Raw genomic sequence first — 22,798 nt, 5'->3', positions numbered from 1 at the left:
ATAGCAGGACCGGGATGTTATTTCTGCTTGTATTGTGTTAGAAATTACGAGCTTTGACTGACAAAACAAATTTCGTGCTGAATCTGAGTCGTTAGAGGGAATCGGAACTCGAAGAACAACTGCCCTACCAGATATGGATCGTTGTATTCTAGCTATTTTTTTTTTACATAATTCTGCTACTGCATGTTACCAAGACCAACCTGGGTCAAACAGCAGAAGGCGGAATTCCCGTTTCAAGGTAACGCACTTATTAACCTGGGCGTATTGGTATGAAGAACGAAGCCTGTCGTTATTAGTAAGAAATCAGCTTAATAAAATTACACGGATCGCGCACGGGGTACGATCAGTGTACTCCTGGCGCTTTAAGACGTTTCCTCAGGGATCTGCATACGTGTCGATTACTGTTGAAAATGCGGCGTTGTTTGCCACTATAACAGGCACGAACTACTGATGTCGGGACGGTCAGCTTCACATGTGTAGAGATTGTGTAGTACCGTATGTAATGTACCAAGTACCGTTCCCAAGCAAAATCTATTTGGTGTGATAGTCCCGGTATTGCCGATGTCTGTCTTGATCAAAAAATTCTATCATCACTTATTTATGGATACAACGAAAGAATTGTTAACTAAATAACTGTCGAAATAACAAAAACGGAATAATTATGCTAATAATATGCAAATAATATTTTTGCACGAAAAGTATTATGAAGTTGTCAGCACATAAGCTAATTTTTCATTCTTATTTCGATGGGGAAAATGATTGCATATAGTACCCATACAAACCCGCACGTATCACTATAATTAAAGGGGTCATCAGAACACATAGGACTTCCCGTATTGATTTCCTTCTGCTACCGAAAACCCTTAGAATACAATTTATAGTTTCAGAACTCGGTTTTTACATTACATCGCACGGCTGCACTATTAATATACTACTCAGTTTCTATTAATGTGTCCTTAGATTTCTCAACTTGTATCGAAGTTTCCAGCCCGAGTTCGGATGGCGAAGTCAACCATGAGGACATGTCTAAAAATTCTGACACGATATAGCAGACAAGCTAGTGCAGCATGGGGATTTAATAAAATTGTGTACGGATGCCAGGATTTTAGGACAAAGGCCGTTTGCGATTACGTGCTATAGGAGCCGTCACAATCCAACTGGATTGGACCATTCTGAATACCCCGACAATTCCAAAAGAAATGGCCTGCATACGAGACGCAAGGCAAGACAAGTGATCAACGACCTCGTGCTTTTCCGCCTGCCCTGGTTAATACAAAAGTCAATCATCCGCGAATTTCGCAAAGTCCAGCTCAATTTCCTTAAGACCACTGAGGATTTGAGATCATTCAAGCTGTAACGTCGACATTTTCGAAGTTGATTTCAAAGCCGAATCGAGCTAGGGATTGAAGTGCTGGGGGCATCGAGGAATGTTTGGACGACTAGCTACGTTTCGGTTCCACTGTGTAGATATGTTTTGTATGGGAGAATGGAGAGGAAAGGAGAAAAGCCCTTTCTTGGTATAACGACGCACATACTCCGGGGCACTTAATCAAAGGAATCATAAGCATCGATAGATAGCTGCGGTGCCCGATAGTATTGCCTAGTTTGCCGGTACACAAGGGCAGCGGCCGGTCGAATAACCCACTGTGGTATTATCATGTTCTTGCGACCCAAAACGCAGTGCGCCCCACCTATTGGCCAAGCAAATACAACAAACCATCCTTGACAAATCTCTACCCATCTATAAGCCAACACAGCGCCCCAAACGGCTGAACAAAGGGTGATGGTAAATAACACACTTGCGAAAAAGGCGCTTCTAGAGTCAACGCGGATAGCTAGCGGAGGAAGAGGATCTTACAAGGCCTAGCAAAGAAAAACTGGCTCAGACCTAGAATTATTGGTGAGCATACGCTATTATGGTAAAAAAAAAAAAACCTTTTGGGAATATTAAAGCAAGACGGTCTCTGAGATAATCCAGTACTAATGTAAAATCTGTGGTTCGATAACTGTCTTCATATAACAGAAACGCGTTAAGTATGATTATAGAGAAATGCACTGTATGAGAAAACATACTCCCCTTAGTATTTTAATCAGTAGAGAGGTAACTACCCCGTTATAAAGGATCAAGTTTCTGCGACCATACTGAAGAAGTAGTTGCGAGAATTCTTCTAGGAAGAAAGTTAACAGTACCCTTTTCGTTTATTAACATGATAATAATAACGAAGAGTGTTTACACGTAATGGTGTAATGGCAGGGCTTTCTCTACTATACTTGAGAATAACCAACGAGATCTAGGTTCGACGCCGCGCACAGAGACACTTTTGAAACTATAGTACCTAGTGGTAGGATCGGATGCTTTTATTGTAATACCAAAAAAACGCACCACCGCTCTTATTGACACTCAGTTTATTCACAATATAATAAGTGATTTTTAGTATCCTGTCTATTACTATTTATCTGAAGAGAAAAGCAATGATCACTTTTTATAACACAATAGTTTACCTCTTATTAAGTTTACCAACAACCAAACGCTGAAAACGAATATTTTGATTATGACGGCCTCTAGCAGGACAAATTTGGAGGACAATACAAAGGATGAAATTTCAGCAGGACAAAACCCGCCTTGCTCCTATTAAATACAATAGCAATATGGCTACAATGGCTATCGGTCGCGCAGTCGCTCTACCCCTCGTCCCTGTTTTTGTTACGTTGAGATAAGTGGTTGCGTGTTAAAAGACACACAGTATTGCAAAAATTGACACATTTTTATCGAGTTATCGTGCCTAATATAATATTATCTCATCTCATCCCAATGCATTGAAAGTTGGTATTAATATCATATGAGTATCGTTGCAAGTAAGTTTTTTCCACGTTCCCTTTTGGAAGGAGTCTGATTCCGCTGTCTAACACGTGGATTCTGCGATCATAGACGAATAGTTTATCCAACAACTAACTCCTGTATCCGATTGGTCGGTTTAGGTAAATCTTTGAGAAAATGGACGGGGACGTCGTCCGTTATGCTAGCATAACAATATGTGTGGGTGGAAATGGAATTCTAAAAGTAACGAGTCGTAGAGAAAGCTAGGTAAGCCCGGAAAAGATAATCAGACCAGCGCTAAATTTGTTAGTGACCTAAATAAAAGTGAGGATCTTCATAACAAAGAAAAGCTCTCGTGTTATTTTATAATTCTATTTAAAAAAACAATCCAATGACTTCCAAGTAAGTAATCCAACGTTCCTTTTAATACGTGTTGTTGCTATATACGATCTTACGGTCTGTTGGACACGCTGCATCATTATCTCTGTGTGCTTATGTGCGATGCTTAACCAGACCTGCCGTAATCGCGTAATGCGCCGAAAATGTAGCAAGGTCGGAAAATCGTCGTAAATTATATCTTACATCAGAAAGTTTTCGTGATCACACAAAGCGTACATATTAGATGCAGAAGATTTATCGATCTGGTGTTTTCATGTTTGTTGAATCCTCTGCATTCGAATTAACATCTCTGGCCTGATCAGCCGATTATAGATTAACTTCATATTGCCAATTTTCCTCTTCGCCATGTGAAACATAGACTTAGTTTCAGCTCCTTGACACCCCCCATGTAAAACGTATAGTTCTGTATAATAACGTTCATTCATAAACTGATATCGAATTTATAACAGAAAACATATCCTATACAGTTGTAGGATTTTCACCACAAGTGCAATCATGAGACGTTCGCTAACACGAGATATAAGACCTCTCAATATATACGCACATATACCGTATGCATAACCTTGCATAGGTGGAGACTATGGGACATTTAATAGTCTGTACCCGTGATAGCTTAGTAGGAAACATATTCGCCTGTTAATATTAAGGACGCATTTTCCAGGTTTGAATCCGAGAATAGCCAGACTTCGTTTCGTACCGGGAGCCAGCCGTCTGATAGAATGCCTATCGGCAATACCGGACGTAAAACTCGACACATAAGGGTTGTGATAGTCTGAGGTCGGGCCGCATTGAAATGGTGAAAACCAACGACGGCGTCTTGAATTCCATTGCTCAGAAGCCAAAGCGTGACAACCAAGTCTAGGGGCCAAGGCATGACACCCACGTCTAGGCGTTTTGAGGCCAAGGCGTGACAGCCACGTCTAGGCGCCTAGGGGCCAAGGCGTGTCAACCACGTCTAGCCGTCCAGAGCTCTCTATCCGACACTGATGTGAGGAAACACTCCCTGTCAAATAAGGTCATTGGGATGAACCGTCTCGCAGCGTCGTTTTCGGCTCTTGTAAACCGGGAGTATAACAGGAAAGTACAGTGAAAAGGAACGTAAAAGGGGCACAAAACGGCAAAGAGTCAGAAATGCAGTCGGTGAAGGTCGTTTGTATCGGCTAAGACAGTGTTAGTTTGGAAAAATTTATTTGCTAGCAGAATGTCTAAATGCGCAATTTTAAGCAAATAGACATAATGTGTGTATTAAGATGCATATGAGTCTATGCAAAAATATCTAAGCAAAATGTTTTTATTTTTGCTACGATAATATCGATATACCGGGAAAATGGATCCCACGTGCCATATTATATGCGAGCTGGGCTTTAACTTGCTATTACCTCATGTGGCAAACGCCAGTCACAAAAAAAGCGAAAAAGAATTTTGCAGTCTTAGGTCTTTCACACAAAACGAAAAGCGAGCTAGGTTAGGATTAGGACTGAACCTTGTTTTTTCTTTCTATTTATATTTAAGAAGCGACCGAACTGGGTTCAATATTTTGCAAGACTAAGATCCTTATAGCTACCATAAACAGCTATTATTGAGTGTCCTTTAGTGATTTAAGACATTTTTAGAGTGATTTAAGGACAAATAATAAATTTCTAGCGTGGGCAATAATATGCGCCTCGTTAAGCTCTTGAGTCTAAACATGGTACACTTATCAACGCATTTTATTGAGCTCAAACATATTTAAATAACGATTAATTAAAATTAAAGCAACAAGTTCTAAAGACGACGCCTTTAATAATGCGTTGGTCATAAGTTAGCTAAGAAATTTGGGAGACAGTCTTGGTCCAAAATCGGACGAAAAGATATTTCAATTTGTGAATGAGTCAAGTTCGTCGTCTTACAACTAGATACTGGCTGTAGCTACAGAAATAAGATAGGCTCAAATGTATGAAATGCAGTTATGTAAATTTACAGCTTCATTTAAAAGCTAACTTATCGTTTCGTTATCATTGTTCTACACTAGAATTTTTAATATCTAATAAAAGTGTTCAACCCTTGTGAAACCTCCCTAGCCTTAGTATCGATCTGCCTTAGGACCTTCATGCTCTTCGTTGTGAACAGCGACGAAAAGGATGTCGCAACCGCTCATACGGACGCTTCCGTGACGTTGATTTACTCTGTAGAAGCTGACAACTACCTAACCGTAAAACAAGATAACATTTCTTGCTGACCAGCACGATGCCACTTGTCCGTGCTGCGAACAACGACTGACACGTTAGCAGTATCCTTCATACCGAAGTGGGGAAATACTTACTTAGCAGGCTCTTTTGCATGACCCCTTTTCGTGGCACTATCGTTGGTGATGCGCGGGGGATCCCCATACAACCTTTACGAGTACCCATGAAAACAACTACCTACTGCGTTTCCCTAACCCTTTTCTCCAACAAGAAAACCACTGCCTTTTAGCCGACTAAGTTCTCCACACGGCGAGATGTCGCAGCGTCCCACACTGCCCTAATAAAATAGCCTCGCTTCTGTCCAGTGTTGCTATGCCACCCTTTTCTCATTTTACTATATTTCTTGTTTGCTGTTCCTACCCAATTTTTTAGCCTTGCTGCCGCGGGTCTACTTGCTGCTGTTTTCTGCTGTACGGACGCATCTTCTTTGCCATAATTTTTCCTTCTTTACGTTTGCGCGCATTGATCCTTTACAGATTTGCGAGCCGGAGCCGGTCGCAGTCTTTAACAGGCGCCCGTTGACGTTGATTTCGTTTCTCTTTTGTCACTAGCAGTAGCCACAGTGACCACACTGCCGCTGCTCTACGTTGTCTACGAAGTCGACATCACTGAGTCACTTCGTTCGTGTTACTTGCTCTCGCCGTTACGTTTATCTACGGTTGTCGGCTCCTTTAAAATGACCCATTTTTTCATGCGGAGGTGTCAACATTTTTACGTTGTTCGGTCCGCCTCCATATCCCATAACCTCTCTCTATTCTTTACTCACACAAACTGTACATTAGCGGACGCCCTGCGCTTTTTGGTTTCTTGTCTTTTCCCCATCTGGCTTTTCTAAAATAGTGGGGACTAGAGTAGCAGCAGCAAAAGGCTTCATAAGACCCTTCTGTATTCTCATCCGCGTTTTTCTGCCCGTCTGACCAAGTATCGTTGCCTTTTCGCCCATATTTTGCTGCGATACATAGCGTACTTCAAGGGCAGGTCTGCTATTTCTGCGCTCGCCTTCAGCATCCTGAAGAAGAACTAGCAGTTTTGCAACGGCTTGGCCGCGCGTGTTGCTCGGATGCTGTGCGCCTTTCTTTTATCTGAAGATGAAAAAGGCCCCCGTAGAAAAGCCCAATTCCTTTTCTCGTTCTCGATTCCCTAGTTGACGACACTGCGTTTGCCATCTATTGTTACTTTGCTATGGCCACTTTATCTTCCTCCTTGGCGCCGCCCTGTCCGCTAGGCGGCCGGCATTCCCGAGCCTCTTAAGCTCTACCATGTCTAGCACCTTGGATATATCACGGCAATAGAATATATGGTGTGTATATACGGTGGTATAGGATGGACACATTTTTTCTATCAGACTCTTGGACTTGTCCGCCAAGCGCTGTTGAGGCTTTCTCCTTGCCCGGGTTCATCGACAGCGATGAACACACGCGTATCCGCCCTGAAGACTTTCCCACTTCGACTGTACACTGTGGGGGTAGTGGCACAGGCTGTAGACATAAAATACCGTATGATAAAATCAGAAAACAACTGCAGAGAAAAAAACAGACTGAAAATAGAATAAAAAACAGGTTGTAAAGACTCTCAGCCACCACTTGACTAGAAGGGTTTTTCCATGGTTAATAAAGTATTTGTCTCTTCTGTCAACGTTCGGAGTTTCGCCAAAAACTTCTTTTCCTGTTTTCTTAGAGTTATTTTCTTAGGGTGTAAGTGGGTTTGGAAGGCGAATGCCGTCTAAGGCCAGCAAAAAAACCACCGCCCACTCTTCCTTTCATATGAGCTAAGCACAGTGGGCATAAACCGCTTAAGTTATTTAACACTCATGATGAGCAAGTGAAACTAAGAAACTTAATGGAAAGTTGCTAAATTAGATTCCACAGAATTTCTTTCGAGGGAAACTATCGTTGCTGCACGCTTGCTAAATCGACTGTAGGTGCATTTCTGTCACGCACATGTCACCGAAGTGCCAATGCGGTAAATAAAGACGAATCAGACAAGAAAAAGAATACGGGTCACTTAGAGGTTTGTTTTATCAGCTTTACTAAAGGCTTCGCTTGTCTACTTTTTCCATATTTTTAAGATTATATGTGAAAATGGCAAGTCTCGTATCTTTCTTCTGTGCTGCTAGCATTTTGATGCCACTCTGCTGTCAATAAGATCTTACCTAGTGAAGAATATTATAAGTATGCCGGCAAATTACATAGCTGAAACGAAAGATTATGGTTATTAGAGTAACAGCGTTTTCCTGTCAACCGATTTAGGAGTTACGCTGGCCGTTTCAAACGTTAAACTCAAATTGATTAGATTATATTCTTCTTTTTTAATTTGCGAACGCAGTAAATAGTGATAGGCCACCGTATTTCTACTTAGTACGTTTCACATATGTGATATTTTGCATGATATCAAGACTTTCAAATACACTTTAATAGTATAGCGACCCTGAATGATATCAACAAATGATTGGCTGCCGTTGCAGAGCTATTACTCGACACCTATCTGCGATAACAGTAGAAACTCAATTTGCCCAGTACTATCCAAGTGTGTTCAGTGCACGCGATCTGTTGCTAGAGCTGTTACATCATCGAAAACAATAACAACCATAAGAATAGTAATTTCAAAGATAAATAATGTTGCCTCTCTCGAACTCATGCCTGTCGCTCTTATACCTGCAAAGCATGCGTTTCACTTAAAGTTCTCTATATGGTTAGAGAAGATGGACTTTTTTCCTAATGGCATTCTTATTTCCTGTAGCTTCTATCATTTCCACCAGCCTTAGTTTCAAAAACCTTTGTTCTTGATACAAGTTCGTAACTTTCGTAAAATTTCGCCATCGCATGCGCCAGTTTATTGCATGTTGAACTCATCACATCTTCGCCTCTCCTAGCGCTGAGGGAACCGCTCACGTCGCAAGCGACATCTCTACGTGGAGAAAAATCACATCCGTCTTGTATCGTTGCTGTAGCTGCGTTGCTATCGTAATGAGGATGAGACGCAATTGTTCTCATTTGACCTTTCAGCAGGATGGCCTCCCACCTTTTTTCTCTTCTTCTGACTTGCCATGTTGTCCTGGTTCCATGCTGTTCTGTGCTGATACACACTTATGTCGATTTTACTGCGGTTGAAACTGCCTCCTCCAGCATTTACCCTAATGGCATGCCATGGCAGGACACCATGGACGTACATGTACAGCGGTTCATTTTCATACGAATGAAATGTCCTCAAGAAACATTACACCCATTCATCTCCGGGTTGGCAGAGGGTCGAAATTCTTGTCAGTCAGTAGGTTTAGTGCGTGGAGGCACGAGAAAACGTTGTAGTTATCGGTAGTTCTCCTGCCGTGGAATACTATCGCAGCTACAATTGTATCGTGAATGGCATGCCATTGACAACACTTCCTCGGAATCACCCCTTTTAGCTATACTCCTTGGCCTGATTTTTAAGTGCTTGACAAGCAATGCAGCGCAGTCCTAGGGTTAGACGCCGTCTACGGCGACCTTCAAGTGTCTCAAGATATCAAGGTAGCAGTAGGTGGCTCCTGGTATAGGGACACAGCCAAAAATGTTTGAAACCAAGGATACTTCTGCTGACCTTACTTGTCCTATCTATTGAGCATCAGTAGTAATCTAGATGTCATAGAGCAACACAAATAAAGATGGCTTACTTGCTGCCAGTCTTCCTGGACGCTTTTCCAAAAATAGTAGTTCTCAAACACGTTTCATGTCAACAGGTTCTTCCGGGGTTTTGTTCGTGCGTAGTGCACCGCTAGATTTAAGTCGATATAGGTGGCAAGCCACGTAGGTAGTTTTTTAATTTTAAAGTCTCATGTTCTATAAGGTAAGCGCTTACATGCCTTGTCTAATCGCCTATGTCGAAACTTTTTTTTTTTCTTCACTTCAATGACAGTTAGACTTACGCGTGTAGATATGTTATGGACTGAATGCGACTGGATATGCTTTCGTCACTTTGACCTTAAGCTGTCCTTCTTTGAATGACAAGTGTAAAGGCTTTTTTTCTTCACGTCTCGGGGCTCGCGATGGGGTCTTGAGCTTTTCGAAAGGATTGGTTTCTGAAAAACCGAGCGGTGGTAACAAGCGCACGACAATTTACCGCTTTGGCATGCTACGAATGGATGTCATCAATACGGTTCGAAATGGGGGCACTTCACTTGGTTTAACTGCGCTGAAATGTGGGCGATTCTGAGTTGAGGAAGCGATCGACTTGGCTTTTATTTCTGACAGCGCTGCTGAAATTGTTATTGTTATGGCATTAGGGAATTCCTAAAGGCCGAGACTCCCGCGAAGCGCACACGGTAATGTCCTAGAAACAAATATATTGACCTCTAGATTTTTCAGTACAAATCACTATGCAGTTCATAGTTGTCGTGCTGGGTCTTGCCATCCACAGAGATATGCTGCAACAACGTCGGAACGGGTTCTATTGACAAAAATTTATTCGTTGGTACTGGGTAAGCTACTGAAGGCAGGTGACACATAAAGAGAATAATGGCACTATAAAGTAACGTGATCAGAAGCATTGACGAGTGAAGAAAACACAACTACATCATTTGAAATGCTAGGGTAGTAGTGTTAAATTCGATAAGAAAACGTTTTACATTTTAGGAAACATATTTGCATGTTTCTAGACGGCATTTGACGTAAACGTTTGTTATTTGTACATACGATTTAGTCTTCAAAACGTAAAGTCTTCTTGACATCCGTTAATGGGTCTTTTTTTAAGGACTATATGTACAGAATAATAATTCCAAATATTTGTCGGCTAGTCTTGTCATGCGAACTCTTCAATAGACATGTTCGTTTTAAATGTAGAAAATAGTAAATTTCAAGTGCATTATTCATAGCTGAACCTAACGCGTACTCCTAAACCGCATGCCCCAAGCAACAAAGCTAGGTTAACATTTTTTTACAGGGATTTTATCTTGTCGTAAATCTAACTACCGTGTTGATGTTATCTCCGTTACATTAATAGATTATTCCCTTAATCGAGTCTGATCGTGCTATGCAGCAACATTATCCACAAGTTAACGATGGCCTATGTACTCGACTAAAAACCATTGTACCGCTGCGAAGGTCTATCCAGCAGAATTTTCTGTATCAGGAAAGGCGTTTAAGAGCAGAGAGAGATTGGAAAAGAGAACGTCAGATCGTAGCGATACATTTTAATATGGAGCCAAAAGGACACCCCTATATCTGTTTGCATTTACGCGTAAACACTAGCATGCATACACCGCTTGGCCTTTCCCAGACAAAGCTCAATTTAATCAAAGGGTAATATAGCCGGAGTAGACTCTGAGGCCTAGTTTTAGGCAGATGTAGAAAAGGTCACACAGGTGACGACATTAGTGTTTTAATCTGATTAAGCGACTCTACTCAACGATTCTATCAATAGATGCTGCAGTCGTCATTTGAAACAAATTGCATTCACTTTCTTTTCTCCTATTTTATGTACATATGTATATACGTTGCTGGTTTTATTGATCACAACTAGCCGGCGCTAGGCAGTACGTGTACATATCTTATGTTTTTGTATTTTTGAAAGAACTCATTGCACTGAATCAAAAAGCAAACCGTAATCAGACATGGTAGTACATGTGAATGGATACATTTAATTGAAACGAAATTTAGAGCCATATACAAATAAAACGAAACAAACGAAGAGACGGTACACATTGATAAATTACAGCACTGTGCAAACTTGATTCTTCCCTTTTAAGTAGACGAATAGACAGAAAACAGCGGTAAAAAATAGTTGACGGATAAGCTCGAAAATTCCCATGCGTTCTTGGACCAGCTACCGCTGCGGCAGCGGGGGAAGAAAATGCAATTTGACGGGATAAAGTTGAGGCCTTCGAATTACCTTGTTTTTTTCGAAGGCTGCAAGAGAGCAGCCGTCACCGGTCAAAGTCGTGTTTCTTATAACGCGATGACAGATTTGCCAAACCCTAAATGACACTCACTGAAAGGAGGACGAGAAAAAAGACGGAAGCTCGGCCTAAAGAGGCAAACTCCATAAAAAAGAGAAGGCTTTGTAGTTTTAGAGTTTAGAGCTGTTTAGCGCGAGGCAAGGACGCAGGACTCTGCACCGAATTGTCTGTGACCCACTTATTACCGCGACAGTACGAACAGCCCACAAGATACACAGTTACCTGTCCCGCCAGCGAGTTCCTGCAAAAGCCATTTTTGATCGGAGCTCAGCAGCAAGACCCTGTAAAGTATCCGCTGAAAATCTAGCCTACTGTTCAGATGGATGCCGTGCCCTATGTTCCCATAACGTACCGGCATAAGGTCCCCTGAGCCACCAGCTCATTCACATACAAAAAGGCGAGAGCGAGCACAAGATAGAATTGTCGTCGAAAGAAGGCGTCTTGATATGAAACGAACCTTTTTGTCCCGCTTCTGTGGTTTAGGGTGTCTGCGCAATAGCTCACAGAATAGAGGACTCGTCCCGCATGTAAATATTTAATGCAGCTACTGCTGTCGTCATTCCTAGCGTCGCCTCTGCGTTATTTGCTTGTTCTGGAGGCCAACATAGGCAGAAGGTACAAAACAAGGGTTCAGAGGAAACAAAACGCATGTACATTGCTTGTTGGTCCCATTCGTGCCTCTCGGATTTTTTACTTGTCAGTTCTTCAGTCTGCACAAAGCATATAGGGTTTGGGACGCTCCGGACCTCAGCAGGAACGTTTTCGATAGCTCTTTCAAGCTGGCGTTCTGCAAGGCTACGTATTGACAGGGCGCAAATAAAAAAGCAAGTTCGATTTAGTGACGGTTTCCGATAGCATAGTGATAATGGCCTGAGCCATATTTTGGCTCATTGTCGGCCGAGCTTGATTTGATTTGTCTGGTCGTCTCGTAGCACCGAGATCTATATTCCTCTCTTTTTGTCTTCACTTCTCATTTTCAATCGTTCATTTATTCTTTTTGTTTCTGCTGTTGTGGCACGATAATTTATGCTCGAACTTGCGGGACTGTAGGCTGCGAGTCCATGGTAGTAGGCAACGTTACTGTGAAGGATTGCACGGTAAAATTTGCCCGGCGATCCTCTGTCAAAGCCGGTCAGTTGGTATTCTACTGTTAAACTGAGATATTAAATAGAATAGAAGTCTATTCGTGTCATAGTGGATCATTTCATCTACCCTTACCAAGGCTGCTGTAAATCTCTAGAGTTCTACTTTAAAAGGCCATTAACCATACATATGTTAAATACACTTTATCTTGATCTAAATTCTAACTGTCTGCACGCAATATTGCCCACGCTTGCAGAAATGTCTGTCGAAAAAATATATCGATTTCATTATTACATACATAGCTTAAAGCTCATATTGTGTAAGGTTACCGGAGAAAAGCAGGCATATAGTAAGTGAGTTTTACCTTCGCCTTGGCACCATCGAAATCCATGAGCACCAGATCGATTTTTGTAGCTAAGGAAACACGAGGCAAGCCTTCATTACCACCAAGGAAGAAATGGCATTTGTGATCAGGGACAAAAATTCAGAGGCAACAGAGTTTTGCTTCAAGGAGCAAAGCCAGGTAGGTGGTCTGCCGACAGACTATTTTGAACTGTCAAGTAATGATTTATTGTTTGGTTATTTTTATTTTATTTTTTTATAATTAGTCGGTATCATGCTTACGCCCTGTAGAATCACTATTGCGGGCAGCTCTACTGTTAAAGCTGCTGTTGGTGCTTGAATTTGAAAGACATTATTGGATGATTCGGTGATAGAAAAAACATGTTTGACTAGAATATCCATTACTTATGGTCAAATTGTTCCATGGAAAAATCTGGCAGATCACAACGCAATAGATGGCAGAGCGCAAAACAAATACAGGTTACGGATGCGAAGGGAACAGTGCGTCGCAACTAGGAAAGCTTACGTTCAGGTGAACCTGGCGCATCACTGAATACTCTGAGCGGTCAGGAGAAAGGCACTCTGGCAAAGCGGATATAAAACCGAGTATTGCTAAAAAATATTTGGTGGAGGTAGTTCTTCAGACGTCAAAAAGGAGCTTCAAGTGAACTTCCTAATCGCTAATGAGTGCTTGGCTCGTGTGCCATGTAAAACTACATGGGTAAAATCACAACATAGCACCATAGCGTAAAGCAGACAACTGTTCTGGATTAGTTAGGAGCAACTCGATGTATATGAACAAGTTACTGGAACATTTTATATTGGTACAATGTGTGATTTTCTAATACATACGCTTTTTTCTTTACGCTGTCTATGTTCTTTTTCAAGGTTCACACATCACTGCGCCCTCTGGTCAAGCTATAAAAACTATTGCGATCTTTCCCATTAGCGCTATCTCTTATTTGCTTGCCCTGCCATGCTTTTATCATTATTAACTGATATGCGCGGTCTACAACGTGGACGATGCCCTTCAATGATATAGCCCTCAGATACGCACAAACATGCTTCTAACAACTAGTTAATTCATTTTAATACTACTATATACTCATTTAGCTATAGGAAGGATGCCGAGAAAGTCATCTATTGAAGCATGCTTCTTAATCTTTTTCATGTCTTCACGTTTTGGCCTGGGATCACTGCTTATTACTGCCAGGATATGACTAGCATTAGGGTCAATTTGGGCATTTTTTCTATAAGAGGCAGTTCCCGTTTATCAGGTAGATAGTCACTGACATATAACTTACTTCTGGTGGCGAAGCCGTTTCGAGACCCCTTCTTTGCCACGGACTAAAGGCAGTGAGGTGAAGCATCCGTCGGAGCCAAGTGTTTAAGAAACGCTTCATTCTTCTTCGTAAGCAGGCTTTCCTATGCAGCTCTACCTTGGGTTTTTACCTTACACCACTGAGAATTCAGTAGTTCGTTTTAGTTTTACCACCGACTGGGCCACAAACCGCCAACTTGTCAGAGGGTCATGTCAAGGGTCAGATATTGCTCTCGTGCAGGTTAAAGACAGGTTACTGGCAATTTTGTTGGATCCGGCAAGAAGTCAGATGAGGAGATGAGTTCTGGCCATTAATCAAGTAGGGCTTTAGCAGGGCTACAGGGGCGGGAATTCATTCATTTGTCAAATGCAATTCAGCAAGCAAAGCAGCTGAGGCTCGAAAAGCTTTCCATACCTGAGCTAACTGGGAAAGGCTCTGAGCCGCAGGTAGAAGCAGGATAGGACTACTTTCTCTTTCCCTAACACATCCTATCTCTCTGAGCGTTCCGAGTCCTGAGCGGGAACGATTATGGGTTAGCAGATGACGCAGCATTATTCGCGAAGACTAATGACGCAAAATGGCTAAATAGGCAAATCGAATAATGGATGGGTATCACGATGTGATTCATGCTTTCGGTTCGGAAGTTTAATGGCTGAGAGTAGAGTTACGGACGTTAGTGAAACGATGATTCAAGCTTTAACCGCATTTATATAGGCGTACGTAGGCCTGTTGCTTTCATATGTGTATATCGTTATACGGTCAACGGGAAATAGCCGACGTGCTCATAACTCATGTAACAGCAAATTTATCGAGTCAAAAGAGTTTCGATGAATGATATGCCGATAACTCGAGAGTGTATGGCTTGTTTGACAATCCGTCTATTTTCAACGTCAGCTCCCGCAGTGTGCGTATTTCTGTCCGTAGCTGTACTATTTTTACATCACATAGGATGGCTGAGAACTTCTTGTTAGATGATTTCCATAAACGAAACTTTAACTTGGTCTGAAAGTAAACTTTGTTGAAGATGAACGTATCTCAAACTTTAAGTTGCACCTAAATCTGACACACACACTGAATCATTTTATTCATTATTACTAAATTCCGCTTTGTTACAAATACATTAGGGGAAAAATCTGAACTTGGACAGAAATCTTCAAATCTACGATTTGAATGTATTACGTTTTCATCTAGCCAATTCGTGCAATAGTGTTTATAAAAAAAGTTGATATAAGACAATACCTGATTCATTTTCTCAGAGTGCTTAGATACCGTTGGTATTTTTTGCATTGGACATATTAAATACGTTAGAGATAGACGCAACGAAGCATGAAATTACAATTATTTTTTTGATGGTATGTTGTTGTTTTTGGAATACTACTATTTATGGTAGATATATAAGTTGAAACTGAGAGACGACTAGGAGAAGTAGATGTGGGCATATAACGCGTATACTCATAAGTTCAGATAGTTAATTATATATAACGATCTTTATACCTCTCCAGTTCTATCCGTGTAAGTGGTAAATGACGAGTCAGCGATAGGACGCCCTCGTTAACCTTTAACTTCTACATAGAAATGTTGGACCTGTTCTATTCCTCCTTACATCGTGGACTTACAGCGTCCTTTTTACTATGGTGCCTACTGGAAGCCCTTGTTTCCGCATTTCTACTGAACCCCATAAAGGACAACGTCGAATTGATCACGTTAGGATTTGAGACTTCGAGATATGTTCGCGGCTTCATAATCTCCCACTGATTCGCTGTCCTTTTTGAAGAAGGTAGCATAGACCAAATGGAAAAGATCAAAGAAAGAATGGAAAAGACACTCCTATTGTGTTGGCTTCCCCACTCAGAACTCGGAGGTGACGAGTAGAAACCAGTCTCCTTCGAGCCAACCATTAACCTCCTACTTTGGCCCGAACTGCACCTGTACATTTTTCCGCATAAATGCATATATATATATAAACGTTATGTTTGATTATTTTGGATTAAAAGGGGCAAACTGAAGGGGATATGCGCAGCTCAATGAGATTCGGAGGGCCAAGTAACAGGAAAGCTATTGTTTTGATGAAGTTCATAGTACGTAAGTTGCTTTTAAAACGATTGGAAGACCTGCTTTCTTTTTACCCCTATGTTGGACAAAGAAAACTTCGTACCAGAATACTGAAAAGACCTTCCTGCCTACTTCCTATTTGACACACAATTGCGCAGAGAAATGTTCTCTTTTTTTGTTGCTGACCTTAATAGACTGGACAAAGCCACTTGTCAGCGTTACCCAGTTACCGCAGCAAACTGAAAGGACGTGTCATGGTCATATATGTCATTTGCTGGCGTCTCAGTTCATCCGTCGCCCGTTTCACCAACGCTTGGATAATAAGGAATTTGGGTCCCGACAGAAATTTACTCCAGTGGATCGCGTCTCTCTATTCGTCTTTAGACGCAAGATCTTTCAAGAACATAGTGGCTTTCGCGATGCACACAGACCGTAGTAGCGTTTCGGATGCTTTACCTTTTTCACCAGCGAGCCCGCGGGCAAACAGGGATCGGTGTCGACGACTATTAGGGCGTTACGTTTGTTTAGAGTGCCTGCCCGAACGTCACGCTTTTAGATTCGCAATGTCCGCATGCAGCCCGTTGTTAGTTGACATGCAGGTTATACGGCATTAGTACTAAGCTGATAGCGACTTTATTACAGAAAATGATGCCATGGCCATATCCAATCCAATCAGGGAAAAGGAAATTACTATATGACCCTCCATTGTAGCGATATGTCAAGGAACACTCCTCGCAACAAAAGATAAGAAAACTGAAAGCTCAAATGCGATATGTCCTGAAATGCAATACATTAAAAATATTTAGTGAAAGAACATGGCTTCGATCTGATAGTATAGCCCTTGCATATGTCACTGCCTTAATATGTTTATTCTTTTTCCTGAAGAAGCATCATTATCAGAACGGGCAAGGGCTATTTTGAGTACCCAAACTGTACTACCCTTCACATTGGTAGTTGGCCTAGTGCATAAATGCTAGCATAGCCTATTGTTTAACATACTTAAAGCTTCGAGTACGTCCTGTTAATATAAAGTAAATCAAGAAAAAGTCTATCCACACATCTTTCATGCCAAGGAATACATCCTGGTAACGTATTGAGAACACGACTAGGGGACATGAATACGAAACGGTGAATAGTCAATGACCCAACAAATAATAATGCAGGCTAGCGTAAGTAAGTCTGTAGCATTTTATCTGCTAGCGGCAAAGTACTGATTGATCAACTAATGGGAAGACAAATAGACATAAGGGGCCAGCAAAGCTGACATGGCTCAAGTCAAAATCATAAAATCTTTTGGCAAATTTTTTTTCACTTGATTGAGGGAAATCAGCGAACTATTATGAGATATCAGCTACAAATGAAGTCGCAGAGATGCGCATTATTTAAGCTGTTCATCCATTACTTCGATATTATTAGGGTAGAGTGCTTACCCTTCTTCACTTATTCTGTGTTAACTGTGGCTGTTTCAGCTCTCGCTAGTTCTCTGTTATACTGTGTTTTGCGTCCTTATATCAACGGTTTAATGCCTAAAACCATGCATGTCTCTATCTAACAAGCTTAGACAGCAATAGCAAAAAGGCCAAAGGTTCGGCCTTTCAATAATACCTGGAAATACGTTAGAAATAGCCATGGCAGACTTTCTACACGTCGACATAAATTCCTGCACATGATCCTATACCGCGTGTAGTAAGGCTATGAATGGCAAATTGTACGCTGTTATCTCTTACTAATTGCCAAATCTACTACAGCTCCCATCAAGTGCAATACCCAGGGGCTTTACTAAACTTACAGAAAAGGGATATGTTTTGCATAACTAAAAAAGTTAAGCATATGCCGTTTCGTCACTTTATTTTGCTTTTTTTTTATTACCTTGCCCTACATTGCGTACCATAGATCCACTGATACAATATTTCAGCCACGTTCCAACCTGATCTCTTAAACACAACAAAAACACAGGGCGGCCAAAGTTTTCGTTGCATAACTGGACTAAAGCGTTCACTTTTTTTAGTGCCTTTTATCTTCTTACATTAGTAGAAACAATTGTTACGAAAGCATAATTTATCAACGGCTTTTTGTTTCTGGCCATCTGTGGTCATTTTTGTTATTGGGTCTTGCCTCCTCAAGCCCGAATCTCATTTTGATGAGAGAAGTAGAGCGGCTGTAAGAGCAGCAAACAAAACACTATAAAAGGGAGTGAGCAGTGAATACGTACCCTGCTTCTCTTTTCGGTGTCTGAAACGACCCTGATCAGTCCAGTAAAACGAACTGAGTGGACACACAACGCATAGAGAAACCATGACCCACCAAGACGCAGAACCGGGCAAAGGACAAGGAACGTTGGCGCGTTCGGACACTACATACCCATATTTGCAGCCGGCGTCAGGCACTCAGGATTAAAGCTAGAAAAGGCCATTTAAAGTAAGTCGACACGTAACCCGAAAATAAAAGCCTTAGGAGCGATAAAGTCGAATATGGTAGTCCCCTTGAAAAGCCGAATATAAACCGGTTAAAATAGAGGTGGGTCCGAGCTAGAACTCACCTGGAAAAAACCTCTGTTCTAAATAAACCTGGAAAACAACCGCTAGCCTATAGAATGATAACTTTAAAAAGATAGAGAGGTTGAAAATACTGATGAACCAGAAGCAACAAGAACCTAATTGGGAATGACGTGAGGTGTTGTCCTTTTTACTCTTTCACTAACTCTGTTAACTCGGCCAATCATAGTGGCCTGCTCCAACAAGACCATTCTTGAGGTTTTGGAATAGGAGTCTCGCGCTTTGCTGTAGAACGGACTGCATCTTGCTTTAAAGGTTTCCATTAAGTTCTTGTTAACTGATTGCTCAGGGAGCTAGGCCGTAACTAACCAAGCTTCTAGATCAGCCAATAGCCACGAATTAAAGTACCGTGGTCATTTTGTAAGAAGAAAATCAACCTACACAAATAATGGAAGCTATTGATTTCAATGTGAGTCTATAGGAATCAGAGACGCTGCAAGATTTCTAGCAGGCCAATGGGCAAGAGGAAGGAATTACGAGGATTTCATAGATAGCCATAAAGAAAGCACTCTCAGCGTCTTGTAGAATTTCAGAAGGTTGCAACAGTTGATTGAGCATAAAAAGGACGAGCGAGGCTCTGCTGTTTACTCTAAAACAGTTAAAGTCCCACCTGAGCTACAAACGTACTAAGCGATACCGAGTGGACTATGAAGGAATGGAGCATACAAAAGTCCGCTGTTTAACCCCTAGCCTCGCTCGGCGAAATCTTGTGTTCTGTATAATGAATAAAAGAAGGCCAATACAATAACGGGATAATAGGCAAGATTGGTTGTTCTTAAGGCAATGAAAAATGAAATAGGGAAAAGCAGTAATCAAGGAGTCGGTCGGTGTTTGTTTCCTGTCAAGCGTTATGTTTTCATATATTGTTTCGGCTGTTTTGCTTAGTTGAATGACTTTAATAACGAGAGGTACAATGTGAACCATAAAGTTCGAAATAGCAAAACTTTGCTTTGTTAGTTACGTTCTGTGTTTAGGTTTAGACATTTACCTCGTATGCCAGTTGTCAGCTTGGTTTGAATAATATGATAATAAAATCATATTCGTCGGCGAGCTTTGGGTTTAAGTCTATGGTAAGCCCCGATAAATTTATTTTACTTTCCATAATAGGTAAGGATATAGTTGTTTTTAGCATGTTTCTATATAGCCCACCCATAGGCTTATGCAAAAAAAACACGACTCGAATAAATTAAAATACGATGATTCTATCTTAAATTCCCCTCTGAATCTAAAATGCCTATGGTCAGGGCAGCATGAGAAGTTTTAATGTCTATATATATATCTGAAAACGTCTACTGTTCATTTATTCGAAGGTTATTGCATCGTCTCTTGTTATCTATTAGCTAAAAACGTTTTTAAAATTTAACTGCTCACTCTCCACATGGCTGGACCACGACTTATCGCCATTATACTTGGAAAAATGCTCAAAACGCCATGCCGCTTAGCAGACGACACGAGGAACTGTATTTATGTGATATGACAATACATTTTTCCGGCTTTAGAACATGCCTTACTGGACCCGCTGTGTTCAGAGAAGAAGAAATGCGCATTACTGAACCAAATCGCTCGATTCCGTCCACATAACAGAACAGAACACCGAACAAACGTAACGAGAGAAGACAAAGCTTACGGAAACTTTACGATGTCTTCTATGCGCCTTACACACAGAGAGAAAGACGAAGAAAGAGTCTATGATGGTGATGCAAAGGATTTCCAGAATGCTTCAGAATGCAAGCGAAGTGATAGTGAACGACAGGAATAGGGAAACGGTGACCTAGCATAGGGAAAACAGGCGAAAACTGCTCGACTTTAGTAAGATGACCGTCTCCTCTCCTTCAATGCCAATGTTTCCCTTGGCCTTTCTTGGTGCTATTGTTACAATTGGTGCAATTTCTTGGTGATGTTATTGCAATGCAGCTGTCTCGCTTACGTGATGCAATTTCTCCGAGTGGCACTGGTATCTCCCGTAATTCTGTGGCGAAAACACCCTTATAAGGTCAAGCCTATAGTTAGGCTGTGCAGCTTATTAGCGGGGCAATGAGCAATGAAAGTGAAAATGTACGCAAGGTTGTATATACTACGCGTGCGTAAGCGTCCGTCGAATGGGCTTACCCTGTTTGGTAGAACAAAACACGGGCATCCCCACGTGTTTACTCGCGAAAGTTAATGACACGTTATAACTTAAGCTCAACTCCGGACTGGCTATTGTGTGCTGGAGGGAACGTGCTGTCTCATGTATTGCCTAGCGGCTTAAGTATTGGACGTAAAAAAGGAGAAAGACAAAAACGTGTTTTCGAATAGAACCCAAGAGAAGCTTAAGAAGAAGCCAGAGGCGTGGCAAAAAAATTGGACAAAAATTAGATATTTCCAAATGGGTCACTTAGAAAAAGAGAAAGCTTCTAGCAGGGGTGAGTAAGATAGATATAAAGCGCCTGGGAGACAAACAAAACTATATATCAAGAAAGAGAGCTTAATAGTAGCTTTCGCTTCGGGTGTTAGCTGAAAGAGGTGGACGTGCTTATCCAACTTGTCTATTCGCCGTATACGGTAAGCGACAAATATAAAGGCGATAAGATGACCTGACAGGAGAATGCCTACTATTGTGATGGTCTCGTTGATGTTCGTTGCGTTTGACGGAAATCGACGGAACCCCAGTTGCCCCAAATGGCGCGCCTGTAGGAGTTAAATAGCATGAGGGTGAATTACAACGCAATTCAGATAGCAAAAGCTCAGTTTGCCTATTCGTGTGCTTGTGTCGCCGAGGCGAAATTCTACAAGTCTGTCGTCACGCTAGCCGTGGGTGAAGAATCACATCTTTTTGATCTACTTATACACATATTGAGGTCTTTTATGACTCTAAAAAGGTCGGGCGTATGTAAAAATAAGCTGGACGTATTCTAGCTTTCCAACTACATTGATTGCAGTACATTTGAACCAGCTTAACTGATCTTGCGGTTAAATTCGCTAGAAAGATTCTTCCTTCATTTTAAACGCCCGATACCTTTGAAGTTTTGTACCTATCACATTATGCAGACCATACCAATGCACCAGAGTGTAGATGTAGTGCTTTTAGCAGTGGAATTTTTCGTCTACTATTGAGTCCTTGTTACCATACAAGACGCATGTGAGTCTATACGGGGGTTACGTCACATAACTGACGTTGTTATCTGGCACCAGTGGCGACGCAGCCCATAAGAGCGACTGCGAATGAGAAAAGCTTGACTGGTACTTTGACAGCTCAAGCTGCGGGCTGCTAGGGAGCATAAATAACTAAATTGACTTTCTAATCAATGCTACTGGAACAGCTACTGTCTATTACATCTCAACAGCATTTTCATCCAGTCGTTTTCCGTTCCACAAGCAGCTGCTTACCACTGTCTGTATATCGTAAATTTTTAAATCTGGCGACCAATGTTGGGCTGGGCAGCGTACCGAAAAAGTGATTTTTTGGCCCGCCGGCTGAAAAAGCATGCCTAGGACCTAATAGAATACTGCCAAACACTGGCAGAGGCTGTATGTTTCATGTGATTCTTTCAACCTGTAGACCACATTGAAATAAACCGCATGACATAACGAACTTGAGATAAATACCCTCACACTTGGCATTAGGGCTACGTAATCATGGCCCATCCAACGTCCCCGTCGCCGCTGGTTAGTAATGATTTTAGTAATAGCAGCATATAGAAGTATATTTCAATGGACTGCCTATACAGTCGAAACCGCTGGAAGAGTTCGGGCTTTTTGCAATAGAAGCACCCATTGTCAGTGGCAGATTACCACAAGGACGTGATCTGCCACTAGGAATGCCACTTGTGATCTATCGTAACAGGACGAACAAAACATGCCAAAAATATCATTGGCACATCCGCGTTCTGCACAAGTAAATTATAAGGTGCGCCAATGTTTGTTACGAACTTAGTAAATAGCTGCTAGCTGCAGAGTTGGTACTAGGCGGGGCCGTTGATAACGCGAAAATGATTCTAGCGGTGAAGTATATGTACCTAAAACACCTAAAACAGTGTTTATAAACTTTATAAGTATCCCAGCCATGCTAATAGAATTTTACTAGCAAAGTG

At 41.5% G+C, this 22,798-nt stretch overlaps 1 long non-coding RNA gene across 19 annotated transcripts in view; it reads right to left on the bottom strand.

The window, feature by feature from the left end:
- The window catches only part of LOC111250380 (uncharacterized), a 65,798-nt gene that overhangs the window by 23,028 nt on the left and 19,972 nt on the right, over nucleotides 1-22,798 (bottom strand). For 9 of the 19 annotated variants that reach the window (XR_015326002.1, XR_015326001.1, XR_015326007.1 and 6 more), the window contains exon 5: nucleotides 14,101-16,947. The exons of 4 other annotated variants lie outside the window; for them this stretch is intronic. This is a non-coding gene — a long non-coding RNA (uncharacterized LOC111250380). Of the gene's footprint in view, nucleotides 1-2,389; nucleotides 6,921-7,446; nucleotides 9,748-14,100; nucleotides 16,948-21,320; nucleotides 21,396-22,798 lie in introns of those variants that run through there. 6 more of the 19 variants (XR_015326014.1, XR_015326005.1, XR_015326008.1 and 3 more) reach the window with 6 other exon arrangements.

Source organism: Varroa destructor, unplaced genomic scaffold (genome assembly GCF_002443255.2).
Source record: "Varroa destructor unplaced genomic scaffold, Vdes_3.0 BEIS01000004.1, whole genome shotgun sequence".
In the NCBI taxonomy this organism is placed as follows: Eukaryota; Metazoa; Arthropoda; class Arachnida; order Mesostigmata; family Varroidae; genus Varroa; species Varroa destructor.
This window is presented reverse-complemented; position numbering and strand designations above follow the sequence as displayed.